The sequence below is a fragment of the Aethalodelphis obliquidens genome, unplaced genomic scaffold (assembly GCF_003676395.1).
Source record: "Aethalodelphis obliquidens isolate GAN/ISIS:26980383/991018 unplaced genomic scaffold, ASM367639v1 scaffold50, whole genome shotgun sequence".
NCBI lineage: Eukaryota > Metazoa > Chordata > Mammalia > Artiodactyla > Delphinidae > Aethalodelphis > Aethalodelphis obliquidens.
In genome coordinates, this window is record NW_020837994.1 from 4,467,569 (window position 1) to 4,486,141 (window position 18,573).

Consider the following 18,573-nt stretch of genomic DNA (forward strand, 5'->3'; position numbering starts at 1 on the left):
TCGTTGCATTAAATTCTTGAAAATATTTAATGTGTTAAGGCAGGAATGCACCTAGCACAGGGCTGGGCACATAAGAAGCATTCAGTGAATGGTGGCCATTATTATTGATTATTCTCCAGGATAACTCCAACATTGACCTTTAGGTATAATGAAGCTCTAGAATGTTGTGGTTAAACGCCAAGCTAGTTGGGTTTGAATTGCAGATCTTCTATTTCTGAAGTGGGTAAACTTTGCCAATTTCCTTATCCTCTCTGGGCCTGATTTTCCCTATCTCTAAAATGGAAAAAGTAACAGAACCTATATCAAAGGGTTGCTGTAAAAATTAAATAAGTTAGTATATATAAAATGTTTAGAATAGTGCTCGGAACACATTAAGCACTATGTAAGTGTCATCTATTATATTAGTACTGTATCATAACTGTCTCTTTAACTGTAGACACCTTGAAATAATGATTGTCTTTTTTTTTTTTCCTGTATCTCCAGGGTGTCAAAGTGACTGCAACACCTTAATAAATGTTAATGGAATGAATGAGGCATCTCACATGCCATGCTAATTAAGACTTTCCCTGGAAATGACACTAACCCAATTCAAACTAAGGGAGAAAAAAAAGACAATTTGCTCATATTTAAATTATCCAGGAGTTAATCTTGCTTCTAGCACAGTTAGAACCAAAGGGTCAAATGGTTTAAGGACGACTTTCTTTTCAACTGTTTCCAGCATTTCGGTTTTGTTGGCTCTCTCCATGTGAAGGGCATTGTAACCATCAGCAACCCAAGCTTCACAGCCAGCCACTTTATCAACTTAATGCTTTTTCTCCAAAAGATCTGGCTGAAAAATGGCTAGAATTTAATGGGCCCAGCTAGAGTTATGTGCCCATCCATGTATTAACTTCTGTGTTCAAGGAAATGGGGTAATCCGACTGGCTAAGCCTGCTCACCCCATGTAGAAGAGAAGGGGCAGACCTATGCAAACAGACAGATTTCCTCAAAGTAAAGAGTATTCTATTATAAGGAGGAGGGAAAAGGGATGCTGGGCAGGCAAAAATGCCAGATGCCCTGACATAGGCCAAAAGATGGTGCTCAACCTCATTAGTCCTAGACCACTCCAGACAATAAGAATCTGCCCAGAATTTTTTAAAAAATATGGAATTCCCTGGTGGTCCAGTGGTTAGGACTCTGCACTTTCACTGCCGAGGGTACACACCTTATCCCTGGTCAGGGATCCCACAAGCAATGTCATGTGGCCAAATTTAAAAAAAAGAAAAAGAAAAAAAAGAATCTGCCCAGCTTTAATAGGTCTTTTAAGAAAAATATCTTAATATTTCTAAGTAATTATTCACAGATTTCAACCTCCTCACATGAGGCTCTTCCTCAAATCCAATCTAATCTAAATTCCTTGAGTTTCTAGTCAAAGTATTTTTCTTCTTGTTTGTAAAAGGTTAAAAATACAGCTAAGCAAATGCTTTATAATCTAGTCTGAAGATATTTTTGAGTAGGAGTTATTTTGTAGCCGAGCAGGACCCTACGCGGCCTTCCCAGAACAGGACCACCCCATCCCCCCAGACATCCTCTCCCTGCCTCTTGTCCATAGAAAAACTTTAGCCTTCTTCCCTAAGTTTCAAAGAAGAAATTTAATCAGAGAAGTGACAAAATGCAGAAAGAAAGGAAAACAGTCAAGTAAGAAAAAATAATAATAGTTTAGCCATTAAACAAAGTCAAGGACTTTTAATTCCTTTTAGTTCCTCCTAAAGGGCTATAGATGATATTCTGAGCCACATCCTTTGAGCTGTTTTGCAGATACTGAAACCCCCACCAGGTGGAAGAAGTTAACTGGATGCTGACCCACAAGCATGTAGATCCCAGACCAGTTGGAACCAAAAGCTTGATGATGTTGATTCCCAATTACCTTACCACCAACCAATCAGAAGAATGTCCACGAGCTGATCATACACCCCACAGCTCTCTTCCCTCATCCTGTCTTTAAAAATCTTTCCCTGAACACAAGAGGGAGGAGATATGGGGATATATGTATATGTATAGCTGATTCACTTTGTTACACAGCAGAAACTAACACAACATTGTAAAGCAATTATACTCCAATAAAGATGTTAAAAAAAAAATCTTTCCCTGAAAGCCATTGGGGAGTTTGGGTCTTTTAAGCACTAGTTGCCTGGACTCCTTGCTTGGCCCCTGCAATAAATGCTGCCCTTTCCTTCACCACAACCTGGTGTCAGTAGATTGGCTTTACTGCGTGCAGACGAGTGGACCCAAGTTTGGTTTGGTAACAATTTCATCAATATGGTGCTACCTGGAGTAGTATGGCAAGCAGAGCCCAGAGAAAAAGAAATCTGTGATCAATTTGTGATGTCTGCCTGTCCCAGGTTCTGGAATGGAGAGGGGCCACACACTTGGCTGAATTTGCATCCCTGAGTTTTGTAATCCTTCATCAAAAAAAAAAAAATTTCTTCTTCCTTCACCCAGCACCCTTACTCAAACAGGGCAGGCATGGAGGAAATGTCAGGAAAAGTGGGATATCGGTAACATGCTTGTTAAACTCTTCCAAGTTCCGATTTCAATCTGGAGATCTACTTACAGGACTAAAAGTTATTCCTCAGTGAATCAGCAAAGGCACTGAGTGTGATTAGCAGTTTTTGGATGCAAAAGAACATTGCAAACTGCTCTGTACTCTGCTTGGCTGTGCTGAGGTGCCACTTCAGGTGTTAGCAAAAAAAGAGACGTGAGAGAGAAAGAACTGTTACACCCACCAACAGCCCTTCCTTTGGCCATGATCACATCATCCAAGGTGTGATCACTGACATCAGGTTGTTTTCCCACATAGTGTGAGCTGACAACTAAAGAACAGCAAGTTAGTCTGTATGACAGAAACTTTTCCCATTTATTTGCTCCATTGACTTTCAAGGGTTAGGTTGAATTATCATCCAGAAGATTTGTATTTTGCCTGTTCCCACTACCTTTTCTTAGTACAAAAAATTTCAAACAAATAAAATTGGAAAGAATATTATAAAAAATACCCATCATTCAGATTCAACAATTGTTAGGATTTTGCCACACTTGCTTTATCTATCCTTCTCCTTTTTCTGTGGAGGTATTTTAAAGCAAATCCCAGCCCTCGGGACTTCCCTGGTGGTCCAGTGGTTAAGAATCTGCCTTCCAATGCAGGCGGTGTGAGTTCGATCCCTGGTTGGGGAACTAAGATCCCACATGCCGTAGGGCAAATAAGCCTGTGCGCTCTAGAGTCCATGCACAACAACTAGAGAGCCTGCGTGCTGCAACAACTGAGCCCACGTGCTCTGGAGCCCATGTGCCACAACTAGAGAGTCTGTGTGCCACAACTAGAGAGCCCGCATGTCTCAACTAGAGAGCTTGCACACTGCAACGAAGAGCCTGTGTGCCACAGCTAAGACCCGACGCAGCCAAATTAATTAATTAATTACTTTAAAAAAAAATCCTAGTCCTCACGTTATTTCTTCTCTAGATACGTCATTTCACATCTCTAAAATATATGAAAGGATTGGTTTAAGATGGCAGAGTAGAAGGACATGTGCTCACTTCCTCTTGTGAGAGCACAGAATCACAACTAACTGCTGAACAATCATTGACAGGAAGACACTGGAACTCACTAAAATAGACACCACACATTCAAAGACAAAGGAGAAGCCACAGGGAGAAGGTAGGAGGGGCACAATCACAATAAAATCAAATCCCATAACCGCTGGGTGGGTGACTCACAAACTGGAGAACAATTATGCCACAGAAGTCCACCCACTGGAGAGAGGGTTCTGAGCCCCACATCAGGCTTCCCAACCTGGGAGTCCGGCAATGGGAGGAGGAATTCCCAGAGAATCAGACGTTGAAGGTTAGCAGGATCTGACTGAAGGACTTCGACAGGACAGGGGCAAACAGAGACTCCACTCGGGGAGAGCACACACAAAGTAATGTGCACATGAGGACCCAGGGGGAAGGAGCAGTGACCCCAGAGGAGACTGAACCAGACCTACCTCCTAGTGTTGGAGGGACTCCTGAAGAGGCGGGGGGTGGCTGTGGCTCACCGGGGAAGGACACTGTCAACAGAAGTGCTGGGAGATACTCCTTGGTGTGAGCCCTCCAGGAGTCTGCCATTAGTGCCACCAAAGAGCCTGTGGGCTCCAGTGCTAGGTCACCTCAGGCTAAACAACCAACAGGGAGGAAATTCAGCCCCACCCATCAGCAGACAAGTGGATTAAAGTTTTACTGAGCTCTGCCCACCAGAGTAACACCCAGCTCTACCCACCACAAGTCTCTCCCATCAGGAAGCTTGCACAAACCTCTTAGATAGCCTCATCCACCAGAGGGCAGAGAGTGGAAGAAAGAAGAACTACAATCCTGTAGACTGTGAAATGAAAACCACATTCACAGAAAGACAGACAAAATGAAAAGGCAGAGGACTATGTACCAGATGAAGGAACAAGATAAAACCCTAGAAAAACAACTAAATGAAGTGGAGATAGGCAACCTTCCAGAAAAAGAATTCAGAATAATGATAGTGAAAATGATCCAGGACCTCAGAAAAAGAATGGAGGCAAAGATTGAGAAGATGAAAGAAATGTTTAACAAAGACCTAGAAGAATTAAAGAAAAAACACCTAGAAGAATTAAAGAACAAACAGAGATGAACAATACAATAACTAAAAAGAAAAATGCACTAAAAGGAACCAATAGCAGAATAACTGAGGCATAGAATGGATAAGTGACCTGGAAGACAGAATGGTGGAATTCACTGCCACAGAACAGAATAAAGAAAAAAGAATGAAAAGAAATGAAGACAGCCTAAGAGAGAGCTGGGACAACATTAAACACACCAACATTCACATTATAGGGGTCCCAGAAGGAGAAGAGAGAGAGAAAGGACCAGAGAAAATATTTGAAGAGATTATAGTCGAAAACGTCCCTAACATGGGAGAGGAAATAGCCACTGAAGTCCAGGAAGCGTAGAGAGTCCCAGGCAGGATAAACCCAAGGAGAAACATGCCAAGACACATAGTAATAAAATTGACAAAAATTAAAGACGAAAAAATTAAAGAAGAAAAATTATTAAAAGCAACAAGGGAGGACTTCCCTGGTGGCCCAATGGTTAAGAGTCCACCTGCCAATGCGGGGGACACGGGTTAGAGCCCTGGTCTGGGAAGATCCCACATGCCATGGAGCAACTAAGCCTGTGCACCACAACTACTGAGCCTGCGCTCTAGAGCCCATGAGCCACAACCACCGAGCCTGTGTGCTACAACTACTGATGCCCGCATGCCTAGAGCCCATGCTCCACAACAAGAGAAGCCACCACAATGAGAAGCCCATGCACCACAACGAAGAGTAGCCCCCACTCACCACAACTAGAGAAAGCCCACGCATAGCAGTGAAGACCCAATACAGCCAAAATTAAATTAAAAAAAAAAAAAAGCAACAAGGGAAAAACAACAAATAACATACAAGGGAACTCCCATAAGGTTAACAGCTGATTTCTCAGCAGAAACTCTACAAGCCAGAAGGGAGTGGCAGGACACACTTAAGGTGATGAAAGGGAAGAACCTACAGCCAAGACTACTCTACCCGGCAAGGATCTCATTCAGATTCGATGGAGAAAGCAAAAGCTTTACAGACAAGCAAAAGCTAAGAGAATTCAGCACCACCAAACCAGCTCTGCAACAAATGCTAAAGGACCTTCTCTAAGTGGGAAACACAAGAAAAGAAAAGGACCTACAAAAACAAACCCACACAATTAAGAAAATGGTAATAGGAACATACATGTCGATAATTACCTTAAACATGAATGGATTAAAAGTTCCAACCAAAAGACACAGGCTCACTCAATGGCTACAAAAACAAGACCCATATATATGCTGCCTACAAGAGACCCACTTCAGACCTAAGGACACATACAGACTGAAAGTGAGGGGATGAAAAAAGATATTCCATGCAAATGGAAATCAAAAGGAATTTGAAGTAGCAATAGTCATATCAGATAAAATAGACTGTAAAAAAAGAATGTTACAAGAGACAAGAAGGGACACTATATAATAATCAAGGGATCAATCCAAGAAGAAGATATAACAATTACAAATATATATGCACCCTCGATATATAAGGCAAATGCTAACAGCCATAAAAGAGGAAATCGACAGTAACACAATAATAGTGGGGGACTTTAACACCTCACTTACACCAATGAATCGATCATCCAGACAGAAAATTAATAAGGAAACACAAGCTTTAAATGACACAATAGACCAGATAGATTTAATTGATATTTATAGGACATTCCATCCGAAAACAGCAGATTACACTTTCTTCTCATGTGCACACAGAACATTCTCCATGATAGATCACATATTGGGTCACAAATCAAGCCTCAGTAAATTTAAGAAAACTGAAATCATATCAAGCATCTTTTCTGACCACAACGTTATGAGATTAGAAATCAATTACAGGGAAAAAAAAACCGTAAAAAACACAAGCACGTGGAGGCTAAACAATACGTTACTAAATAACCAAGAGATTACTGAAGGAATCAAAGAGGAAATTAAAAAATACGTAGAAATAAAAGACAATGAAAACACAATGATCCAAAACCTATGGGATGCAGCAAAAGCAATTCTAAGAGGGAAGTTTATAGCAATACAATCCTACCTCAAGAAACAAGGAAAATCTCAAATAAACAATCTAACCTTACACCTAATGGAATTAGAGAAAGAAGAACAAACAAAACCCAAACTTAGTAGAAGGAAAGAAATCATAACAATCAGAGCAGAAATAAATGAAATAGAAACAAAACAATATCAAAAATCAATAAAACTAAGAGCTGGTTCTTTGAGAAGATAAACAAAATTGATAAACCTTTAGCCAGACTCATCAAGGAGAAGAGGGAGAGGACTGAAATCAATAAAATCAGGAATGAAAAAGGAGAAGTTAAAATGGACACCACAGAAATACAAAGCATCGTAAGAGACTACTACAAGCAAGTCTATGCCAAAAAAATGGACAACTTGGAGGGAATGGACAAATCCTTAGAAAGGTATAACCTTACAAGACTGAACCAGGAAGAAATAGAAATATGAACAGACCAATCACAGTAATGAAATTGAAACTGATTAAAAATCTTCCAACAAACAAAAGTCCAGGACCAGATGGCTTCACAGGTGAATTCTATCAAACATTTAGAGAAGAGCTAACACCCATCCTTCTCAAACTCTTCCAAAAAATTGCAGAAGAAGGAACACTCCCAAATTCAGTCTATAAGGCCAGCATCACTCTGGTACCCAAACCAGACAAAGATACTACAAAAAAAGAAAATTACAGACCAATATCACTGATGAATATAGATGCAAAACTCCTCAACAAAATGCTAGCAAACAGAATCCATCAACACATTAAAAGGATCATACACCATAACCAAGTGCAATTTGTCCCAGGGATGCAAGGATTCTTCAGTATATGCAAATCAATCAATGTGATATACCATAATAACACATTGAAGAATAAAAACCATATGATCATCTCAATAGATGCAGAAAAAGCTTTTGACAAAATTCAACACCCATTTATGATAAAAACTCTCCAGAAAGTGGGCATAGAGGGAACATACCTCAACATAACAAAGGCCATATATGACAAACCCACAGCAAACATCATTCTCCATAGTGAAAAACTGAACGCATTTCCTCTAAGATCAGCAACCAGACAAGGATGTCCACTCTCACCACTATTATTCAACAAAGTTTTGGAAGTCCTAGCCATGGCAATCAGAGAAGAAAAAGAAATAAAAGGAATTCAAATTGGAAAAGAAGAAATAAAACTATCACTGTTTGCAGATGACATGATACTACACATAGAGAATCCTAAAGATGCCACCAGAAAACTACTAGAGCTAATCAATGAATTTGGTAAAGTTGCAGAATACAAAATTAATGCAGAGAAATCTCTTCCATTCCTATCCACTAACAACGAAAGATCAGAAAGAGAAATTAAGGAAACAATCCCATTCACCATTGCAACAAAAAGAATAAAATATCTAGGAATAAACCTACCTAAGGAGGTAAAAGACCTGTACTCAGAAGACTGTAAGACACTGATGAAAGAAATCAAAGATGACACAAACCAATGAAGAGATATACCATGTTCTTGGATTGGAAGAATCAATATTGTGAAAATGACTCTACTACCCAAAGCAGTCTACAGATTCAAGCAATCCCTATGAAATTACCAATGGCATTTTTTACAGAACTAGAACAAAAAATCTTAAAATTTTTATAGAAACACAAAAGACCCCAAATAGCCAAAGCAATCCTGAGGGAAAAAAACGGAGCTGGCAGAATCAGACTCCCTGACTTCAGATTATACTACAAAACTACAGTGATCAAGACAATATGGTACTGGCACAAAAACAGAAATATAGATCAATGGAACAGGATAGAAAGCCCAGAGATAAACCCACACACATATGTTCAACTAATCTATGACAAGGGAGGCAAGGATATATAATAGAGAAAAGACAGTCTCTTCAATAAGTGGTGCTGGGAAAACTGGACAGCTACATGTAAAAGAATGAAATTAGAACACTCCCTAACACCATACACAATAATAAACTCAAAATGGATTAAAGACCTAAATGTAAGACTGGACACTATAAAACTCTTAGAGGAAAACATAGGAAGAACACTGTCATAAATCACAGCAAGCTCTTTCTTGATCCACCTCCAAGAGTAATGGAAACAAAAACAAAAATAAACAAATGAGACCTAATGAAACTTAAAAGCTTTTACACAGCAAAGGAAACTATAAACAAGACGAAAAGAAAACCCTCAGAATGGGAGAAAATATTTGCAAACGAATCAATGGACAAAGGATTAATCTCCAAAATATATAAACAGTTCATGCAGCTCAATATTAAAAAAACAAACAACCCAATCAAAAAATGAAGAGAAGACCTAAACTTTCTCCAAAGAAGACATACAGATTGCCAACAAACACATGAAAGGTGCTCAACATCACTAATTATTAGAGAAATGCAAATCAAAACTACAATGAGGTATCACCTCACACTGGTTAGAATGGGCATCATCAGAAAATCTACAAACAAATGCTGGAGAGACTGTGGAGAAAAGGGAACTCTCTTGCACTGCTAGTGGGAATGTAAATTGATATAGCCACTATGGAGAACAGTACGGAGGTTCCTTAAAAAACTAAAAATAGAATTACCTTATGACCCAGCAATCCCACTATTGGGCATATACCCAGAGAAAACCATAATTCAAAAAGACACATGCACCCCAATGTTCATTGCAGCACTATTTACAATAGCCAGGTCATGGAAGCAACCTAAATGCTCATCGACAGATGAATGGATAAAGAAGATGTGGTACATATATACAATGGAATATTACTCAGCCATAAAAAGGAACGAAATTGGGTCGTTTGTAGAGAGGTGGATGGACCTATAGTCTGTCATACAGAGTGAAGTAAGTCAGAGAGAGAAAAACAAATATCGTATATTAATGCATATATGTGAATCTAGAAAAATGGTAGAGATGAATCAGTTTGCAAGGCAAAAATAGAGACACAGATGTAGAGAACAAACGTATGGACATCAAGTGGGGAAAGTGGGGTGGGGGTGGTGGTCGTGGGATGAATTGGGAGATTGGGATTGACATGTATACACTAATATGTATAAAATAGATAACTAATAACCTGCTGTATAAAATAAATAAATAAAATTCAAAAAAAGAATCTGAAGGTTTTGGGTTTGTTTGTTTTTTTAAATAAAATAGAATAAAATATATGAATATTTTCTTATATAGCCACAGTGCCAGTAATACACCTAACAACAGTAGTAATTCCTTGATATCATCTGATTCTTAGACCATTTTCAAAGTTCCCTAATATCTAAAGAAATATATTTCTTATAGTTGGCTCCTTAGAATCAGGATGCAGGCGAGGTCCACACACTGCATTTGATGGTTATGTCTTTTGAGACTTTTATAATCTAGAACAGTTTCTCCCCCTTGCCCCAAGTTTTTATTTTTCTTTATGCCATTGACTTCTTGATTAAACTAGTTCAGTTGTTCTATAGACTCACCTATATTCTGAATTTATCCATTTATGTCCTGTGGCATCACTTAAACCTGAGCCTCTACCTCCTGTATTTCATGTAAACTGGAGGTTAGTTCTAAAAGACTTGTTAGAATCAGGTTCTGTTTTCCATAACGGGGCATCTCAAGAAGCACATATTTTCTGGTGGTCCCACTCTTAGGGAAGTTAAGATTGATCAGCAGATTCAGGTGGTGTCAGCTAGATCTCTCCACTGCAAAGTTCTCCATAAGCTGTTTTTCTAGGGAAGTGCCAAGATGTCAGAGTAGGAAGATCCTGAGGTCACTTCCTCCCCCAGGCACACCAAATTGCCACTATTTACAGAGCAACTATTGATGAGAACTACTTGAAGACTAGCAGAAAAGATCTTCTACAACTAAAGATATAAAGAAGGAACCACAATTAGACAGGTAGGAGGGGTGGAGTCGCATTATACTCAAGACACGTACCCCCAGGTGGGCAACCCACAAATGGGAAGTTAATTACAATTGCAGAGGTTCTCCCCAAGGAGGAAGTGGTCTGAGCCCCTGCCCAGGGTTCCTGCAACAAGAAGATGGGGCCACCTGAACGTTTGGCTTTGCAGGCCAGTGGGGCTTACTTTCAAGAGAGCCAGAGGGCTGTAGGCAATGGAGACTCCACTCTTAAAGGGCACACACAAAATCTCACATGCTCCGAAATACAGGGACACAGCTCTACCCACCAGCAGGCCAGCTGTGCAGTTTAGCTACTTAGCCTGCGAAATCCCAGGACTGGTGCCCACCAGCTGGTGGGCCCCTCCAGGTCCTGGGACTAATAAGCTATAGGGAGGACTCCAAAATGGTGCCTGCCAGCACCAGTGGCCTCTTGATAGAATGAGCTCCCAAAAAAGTGATGCAAGGAGAAAACCTACAACCAAAAATACCCAGCAAGGCTATCATTCAGAGTTGAAGGAGAGATAAAGAGTTTTACAGACCAGCAAAAGCTAAAAGAGTTCAGCATCACGAAATGGCTTGAAGCCTTTCATCTAATGCTTTCATCCTTTATTGATCTTTGCCTTAAATTATATCATTAGGATTATAAAATGGTGATTTTTCTAATTCTGTCATTCCTTTCACATATATTAGCTGGGAATTGTGTGTAAGGAAGAACTTTTCCTCATTAATTAGGGCTATTTGGTCATCCTGAAATGCAGATTGAATTGGAAAAGCAGGATAACGTTTATTTATTTATCTTAAATTGCCAGTTTTCAGAGTAAGGGCTCAAACCCGTGTCCCCTGTATTGGCAGGAGGATCTTAACCACTGTGCCACCAGGGAAGCCCCCTGGTTCCTTTAAATGCAGAATGTCATTTAGGGACCACAGTCTGGGCACTAGAGGTTGCCCATTGCCCATGGGGTTTTAATGCTTCTAGGCCTTTCTGAGAAGTATACAAATAGAAGAAAAAAATCATAAGCATATACTGATATTTCTAATTCAAATTTAATATTAAAATCTATTAGGGACTTCCCTGGTGGCACAGTGGTTAAGATCCTCCTGCCAATACAGGGGACACGGGTTTGAGCCCTGGTCCGGGAAGATCCCATATGCTGCAGAGCAACTAAGCCCGTGCGTCACATCTACTGAAGCCTGTGCGCCACATCTACTGAAGCCCGTGCGCCTACAGCCCCTGCTCCACAGCAAGAGAAACCACTGCAATGAGAAGCCCACGCACCGCAATGAAGAGTAGCCCCCGCTTGCCACAACTAGAGAAAAGCCTGCGCACAGCAACGAAGACCTAACGCAGCCAAAAATAAATAAATAAATTTATTAAAAAAAAAAAAAAAAAGATCTGAACTCCTCAGTCTGGCATTTAAAGTCCTCCCAATCCTGTTCAAAATAAATAAATAAATAAAATCTATTTATATGAATGCCTTTGATTTTATATTTCTCTTCTCTTACGCTAAAAATCTTGGTTCCTAATAGCATTAACATTATTACTTTGTGCTACACTACATAAAAAATAGTTTCAAAATACTAATGTAGGGCTTCCCTGGTGGCACAGTGGTTGAGAGTCCGCCTGCCGATGCAGGGGACACGGGTTCGTGCCCCGGTCTGGGAGGATCCCACATGCCGCGGAGCGGCTGGGCCCGTGAGCCATGGCCGCTGAGCCTGCGCGTCTGGAGCCTGTGCTCCACACCGGGAGAGGCCACGACAGTGAGAGGCCCGCGTACCACAAAAAAAACCCCAAAAAAACCAAAAAAAAAACTAATGTAAAGACCTACTAGTGACATAACTATTGAGTGCAGTGTTAGATTTCTTTGCAGCTCTATTCTCCCTTAAAATATATCCCACTACGTATGTACAGCAAATATACCACATTGTAGAGTCACTTGAAATAATTGTCCTCTCTGTGCAGCTACTAATTAACTTCATATACAGTTAAGTTCATTGTTTTTGGTTTGTTTTAAAACCTTAGGAATTGTCCGTTTAAATTAAATTTAATTTTGAATGCGTAAAACACATTTATATGATTCCAAAGTCAAAAATGCATAATAAATATATTCAGAAAAGTCTTTTTTCCATCCTTGTCTCCTCTGCCCTGTATTATGTTGAATTGTATGAAATTGCTAAAGATTAACCATTTTATCAGCAAAAATGGCAATTTCTGTGGTTGAACCATAAATATATCCCCACCTTTCTTACAGAATAGACAGGTGCTACACATACTATTCTCTATTTTGCTTCTTTCGCTTATATATTCTAGAGATCATTCCTTCCCCTTCATTCAGGTGCATTGTCTTCCATGTGTGTATTGATGTACCATGATTTTTATTCAATCAAACCTCTATTGCTGAACATTTGGATAGTTTCCAATATTTTGCTATTAAAAATAATGCCTCCACAAATAACCTTGTATGTCGTTCCATATTATAACTCAGTCCATATTTTAATTAGTAGGTATAAGGCCACCCTATCTGTAAGTGACCACCCCATGCCATACCCAGCCTAAGTCATTCATTCTGCTAAACATTTGTCCTGGTCTTTTGGTATCCACTGCCTTTTGAACACCCTTCTGATGTTAGGAGAATTTTCCCTTTCTGAGTACCACTAAGTTAGAATGCAAAATGCTCATTCCCGTCCCTCTCCTTTGCAGTTAGGACACAGGCATGTGACTTATGCTCCTCTAATCAGATGCATTTGTGTGAGATTCTGGTGAAGAAAGTGGCAGTGAGAGGGGAAAGGCTGCAGAGTGCACTCCTTTTGCTGGTGAGGGGGTAGCAGAGCTATGTGGTTTGGGGAAACTGGAATGGTCTGTAAGGTGAGTTCCTGGTACAGAAGTAACACTGATGCCTTTGGCAGCAGTGGTTGCAGTCAAATTGAGTTCCTGGCAGCATATGGTTACTGAGTGGTGACAGGGCATTGGCTTCAGTGTGCTTATTAGGCCAGCTGTGCTACTAATTTGGGGGGATTTTCCTGGAAACTTAGCCTCAAAATTGTTTCCTCCAGTCTTCCCAACAATTCTATGAGTTACCCAATATCCTTTAAATAAATCCCTTTTCTGCCTAATCTGCCAGCATCAGCTTCTGTCACTTGTGGCCAGGAAATAATTTATGTAGCAGATCCTGAGAGTCAGAGAGGGTAAAGTTTTAGCTACCACAGGGGCCTGATCATCCTCTGACTTGCACTTTCACCCTTCTTCCTTCCTCCTAAGAGTGCTTGTGAGTTCAGGGACAGAAGGTCTGTGGTCTAACAAAATTAACTGGGTCATTAGGGGCCCAGAAGCTCTTTTGCAGGAAGCTCCTTTGACAGTAGTCAGTCATAAGGAGTAGAAAGTGTTTTCCTGATTGCTAGAGGAGAAGAAGAAAGACAGATGTCAGTGATGGGAAGGAGGTCAGCAGTGGCCCAGCAGAGCTCCTGGGGTCAACAGAGCAGAAGGATGGTGAAACCAACAGACAGAACAGAGGGACTAAATGTTAGGACTCTTACCCTCACTCTTAACATTTCTCAAGTGAATAACTGGGGCAGGAGATCTAGAGAAAAAAATACAGCTTCCAGATCATATGATATTGCTTATATGTGGAATCTAAAAAAATGGTACAAATGAACTTATTTACAAAACAGAAATAGTCACAACCAAAACAAACTTATGGTTACCAAAGAGGAGGGTGAGGGAGGGATAAATTGGAAGTTTGGGATTAGCAGATACAAACTACTATATATAAAACAGATAACAAATAAGGACCTACTGTATAGCACAGGGAACTCAGTACTTTATAATGACCTATATGGGAAAAGAATCTAAAAAAGAGTGGATATATGTATATGTATAACGGATTCACTTTGCTGTATACCTGAAACTAACACAGCATTGTAAATCAACTATACTCCAATAAAAATTTTTTAAAAAAGAAAAAAATAATAAAAATAAAAAAGAAGATAGAGTCTAAAGAATCTCAACTTGGTGTCATCTTGTGAGTGGACCCATCCGGACCCAGTGACAATCTAGACAAGACCATGTGTATTAAAGCTACTAAACTATTGTCTCTCATAGATGGTAACTATTTCCCCCACCCAGTTTATCATTTGTCCTTTCATTTTGTGTTTGTTGACCAAAAAGTTTTAACAGCATATACTTGATTTTATTGATACTTTTCTTTGTGACATTTTCCATTGCTTTCATGTTTAGGTAACATATTCCCTTTCCAAAAATATGTTCAATATTATATTTTATTTTAGTTTTTTATGGTTTTATTTGTTCATATGTAACCCTTTATTCCATCTAGAACTCATTTTGGTATATGGTGTGATCACCACGTGTCTCAGTGGTTGGATAAAGCTGACAGGATAAAAAAAAGGCAACTTTAGGGCTTCCCCAGTGGCGCAGTGGTTGAGGGTCCGCCTGCTGATGCAGGGCACACGGGTTTGTGCCCCGGTTCGGGAAGATCCCACATGCCCCGGAGCGGCTGGGCCCGTGAGCCATGGCCGCTGAGCCTGCGCGTCCGGAGCCTGTGCTCCGCAACGGGAGAGGCCACAACAGTGAGAGGCCCGCGTACCGCAAAAAAAAATAAATAAATAAAGGCAACATTAGACATGATTTTCAAATTAAAATAATGTTGTGCAATAATGAGATACAGTTTTGTACCTTAAAAATTATCAGGTGTTAAAAAAAAACCTAGTGAAGGTGAGCATGAAGGAAAATGGCACACTTAAAGTGCTATTTTCAACTTAACCATTCTGTTAAGAGTCTTTAGTTAAATAAATAACAAGCAAGGTAAGAAAAAAAAAAGAAAAAGAGGGAAGCTATTAATTAAAGAAAACGTATACAACCCAATACAAATGTGGACTTTAACTCATGATTCAAATAAGCCAACTTTAAGAAAAAGAGAGACAGTTGGAATTTGAGCACTGACTGTATGTTTAATGACAGTAAAGAATAACTCCTTATTTTGTTAGTTGTAATAATTATGGATATGTTTTTAAACAAGTTCTTATCTTTTAGAGATACATACAAAAAGATCTGATGTCTTGGATTTACTTCAAAATAATGCAGTGGTCGGGAAGAGGAAAGGATATAAATGAGACAAGATTGGCTGTAAGTTGTTCATTGTTGACGTTGGGTGGTGGCTATATGAGGGTTTCTTATACTACCCTTTCTATTTTTACATACATTAATATTTGGATTTTTGCATAATAAAAAGTGACAAAAATGGAGATAAAAAAACACAGTGGCAATGACGCAGCAGGGGGAATTGTTAAATATTCCTAGTTAGGTAATGAAACTCCAGTTTCTTGGAGTGGCACAACTGGGCCAGATCATGGCCTCACCTAAGCTGACTGCAACTTACCAGTGTCCATGGAATTTCAAAAACAGCAAATCTTTACTGAGAGACTTCTGTATGTCAGGTCCAATGTCCTTCCACTGTGAAGCAGAAAGAGATATGCAAAGTACCATTTACAAAAATAGTATAATGAAATCATTGCTCCCACAAAAAGTCCATAAGAGTCATCTAAAATAAACATATGTCATTTGTGGAATTTTTAAAATACATTTTTATTAAGAAAAGAATAAACCAATCAGACCATGTCATATTGCCATTTAAATTGATCCACAAATTTTCTAATTGTCATCAGGACAAACCTCCTTAGCCAGACCTACCTCAAGCCCCAACCCTGCCTCCTTCCCCAGCCCCGTCTCCTGCTTCTCATCCCCACACACCTTAAACTTCAGCCATTGGAAGGAACTTGCAGTTCCCAGAACATATCTCATGGAGTCTATGCTCTCCTGGGGAAGTTTCATTCATTCATTCAACAGCATTCATTGGTCTCCTCATCTGGCCCAGGCCCTATGCCATGCTCCGTCTCATCACCACCAGGTCTGCCTTTCTCCCCCATCAGTTCGTTCTTCCAGCCTCAACTTACTTGCTTGTTTACATGTTTCTCTGAGAAACATTCTTTGAACCACTCAACCTGAACAAGGTGCCCCTCTTCTGTACTTTCTATATATGAGGGTATATGGCAGGCAGCAGGGGAGGACAGGGGACAAGTCTTATTTCTCCCACTAGACTCTGAGGGCAGGGATAAAATCCTATTTAGGCACAGTATGTAGTTTAAGGCCTGAGTTGTATTAGAAGATCAATAAATGCTTGTGGAATAATTGAGTGAATGAATGAATGAAGCTTCCCAACTAGCATGTAAACCCACAAAGGCAAGAATTTTTGTTGTTTTCTTCTGCTTTATCCTTAGCACCTAGGACAATACCTGGCACATTAAATATTTGTCAAAATAATTAAAGTTACCTGTCAAGGAAAAACGAACAAGGAGTTGTACATTAAGTCTCATGTGCAAACTGCCCATTTGTTGTGGTCGACCCCTCTGTCGCTGGCAAAAGACTGATTCAGGACTAAAAAAGGAATTAGAGACAAAAAGTGTTCTGGAGGTCAAATGCAATGAATTGAGTTAGTACCTTGTATTTAAAACCTAACTCTAAGTGCAAGAAAGAACAGTACATTTATTTTTTTTACATGCATTGTTTTAAAAGTCACTAAGCAAAATGTTGATTGCACTTCACCTAAAAGAAAAGTCAGCATTTGGGGGGCTTAAGTAGATTCTCATCTGACACAGGTCATCTTCTATGTGCCCATATTGCCTACGGATCTGGAGAAATATATCCAGCAATGGGGTAGCACATGATCTCCTACATCTGGAACAGCTGGGACCCAGGGAAAGCCATACATCATGAATGATATCACCCTTATTGATCTAACTTTTAAAAGACAATGGAATAATTTCTTCTTGCCCAAACCTTACTACAGTGGTTTGGACCAGCAACTCCATAGCGGGATGATGGGAGGGCTGCATGGACAAAGGACAATTGTTGAACTCGCACAGCAGAAGGATGGTTTACAAAGTGATCTTTCTTAGGAGTTCTGCCTGGGACTATTGTACACCACATGGCAGGTGCTCTGACATAAGTAAGGCCAAATTGGATTCCATTTGGATTTCTTTTCTTTTTGAAACCATCCTTCTCTAGAATTGTCCTCTCTAAAAGTCACTAGAACAACAGGGGGGGAAAGTGAGATCTTGAACTCCCCAGGGAATCAAGGCAGACTTTCCTTCCCCTTTCTTTACTCATCCACTTTTCCACGGCTGCCATTCACTGGGACCTCATTTGAGAGGAGGTTTTATTTCCCTGCTTTCTCTCAGGATTCTGCCTCAAATAATGTTCACTGGCTTTTCACAAAGAAAACTAAGACTCCCATTTATTTTATCCAATACACCGCTACATTCAACCTTGAAAACAGTATGCATTGCATTATTCTCTAACAGGAACAAATAGCAGAATGGAGCCTGACTATTTTCCATGAGGCTGATTTTTGCTAATCAAACACATTTATTCTCTGAACACTTTCAGTGCCTGTTGAGAAATAAGTGGTACCAGAAAGGGCATATCTTCCAGAATGCAACTTAGAAATGTATAGAAAATAGATAATATTGAGGTCTTCATGTGAAAGTAACTCAGTAACTTGTAGAAGGGCAGTAGGGCCATTCTGTAGTACCATAAAGATACGCACTACACACACTCTTCCACCTAACAATTCTGTAGGATTCTATCTCACAGAAATGCTCATACCTGGGAATAAAGGCATATGAATGGCACACTGATTGAATCACACGTAGGAGCCACATGAACTGACAAAAAGAGACACACTATATATTGTAACATGATAGAAGTAAATTGCCAAGTAATATGTAATATAAGATTCCATTTTTGTTTTAAAAAAACCCACACTGTATGTATGTAGATGCATATTCCTATATATATTTATAGATATAAAGAAAAAGCCCAGAAAGATACCAACACCAAACTGTTAACAGTGGTTCCTTCCTCTGGAGAGTAAAATTGGGGGAGTATTACTTAAATTTATTTTAAAAAAACAATAAAGGAAATAATTGGATTAGTGTAAGGTAGTTAACATTCA

General features: G+C 39.7%; 1 long non-coding RNA gene across 3 annotated transcripts in view; it reads right to left on the reverse strand.

Annotated features, from left to right (window-relative positions):
* LOC113607802 (uncharacterized) overlaps positions 1-18,573 on the reverse strand; it is an 88,360-nt gene that overhangs the window by 38,612 nt on the left and 31,175 nt on the right. For all 3 annotated transcript variants that reach the window (XR_003428082.1, XR_003428081.1, XR_003428080.1), the window contains exons 3-4: positions 16,891-16,994; positions 15,940-16,013 (exon numbers count right to left, since the gene is read on the reverse strand). This is a non-coding gene — a long non-coding RNA (uncharacterized LOC113607802). The remainder of the gene's footprint in view (positions 1-15,939; positions 16,014-16,890; positions 16,995-18,573) is intronic.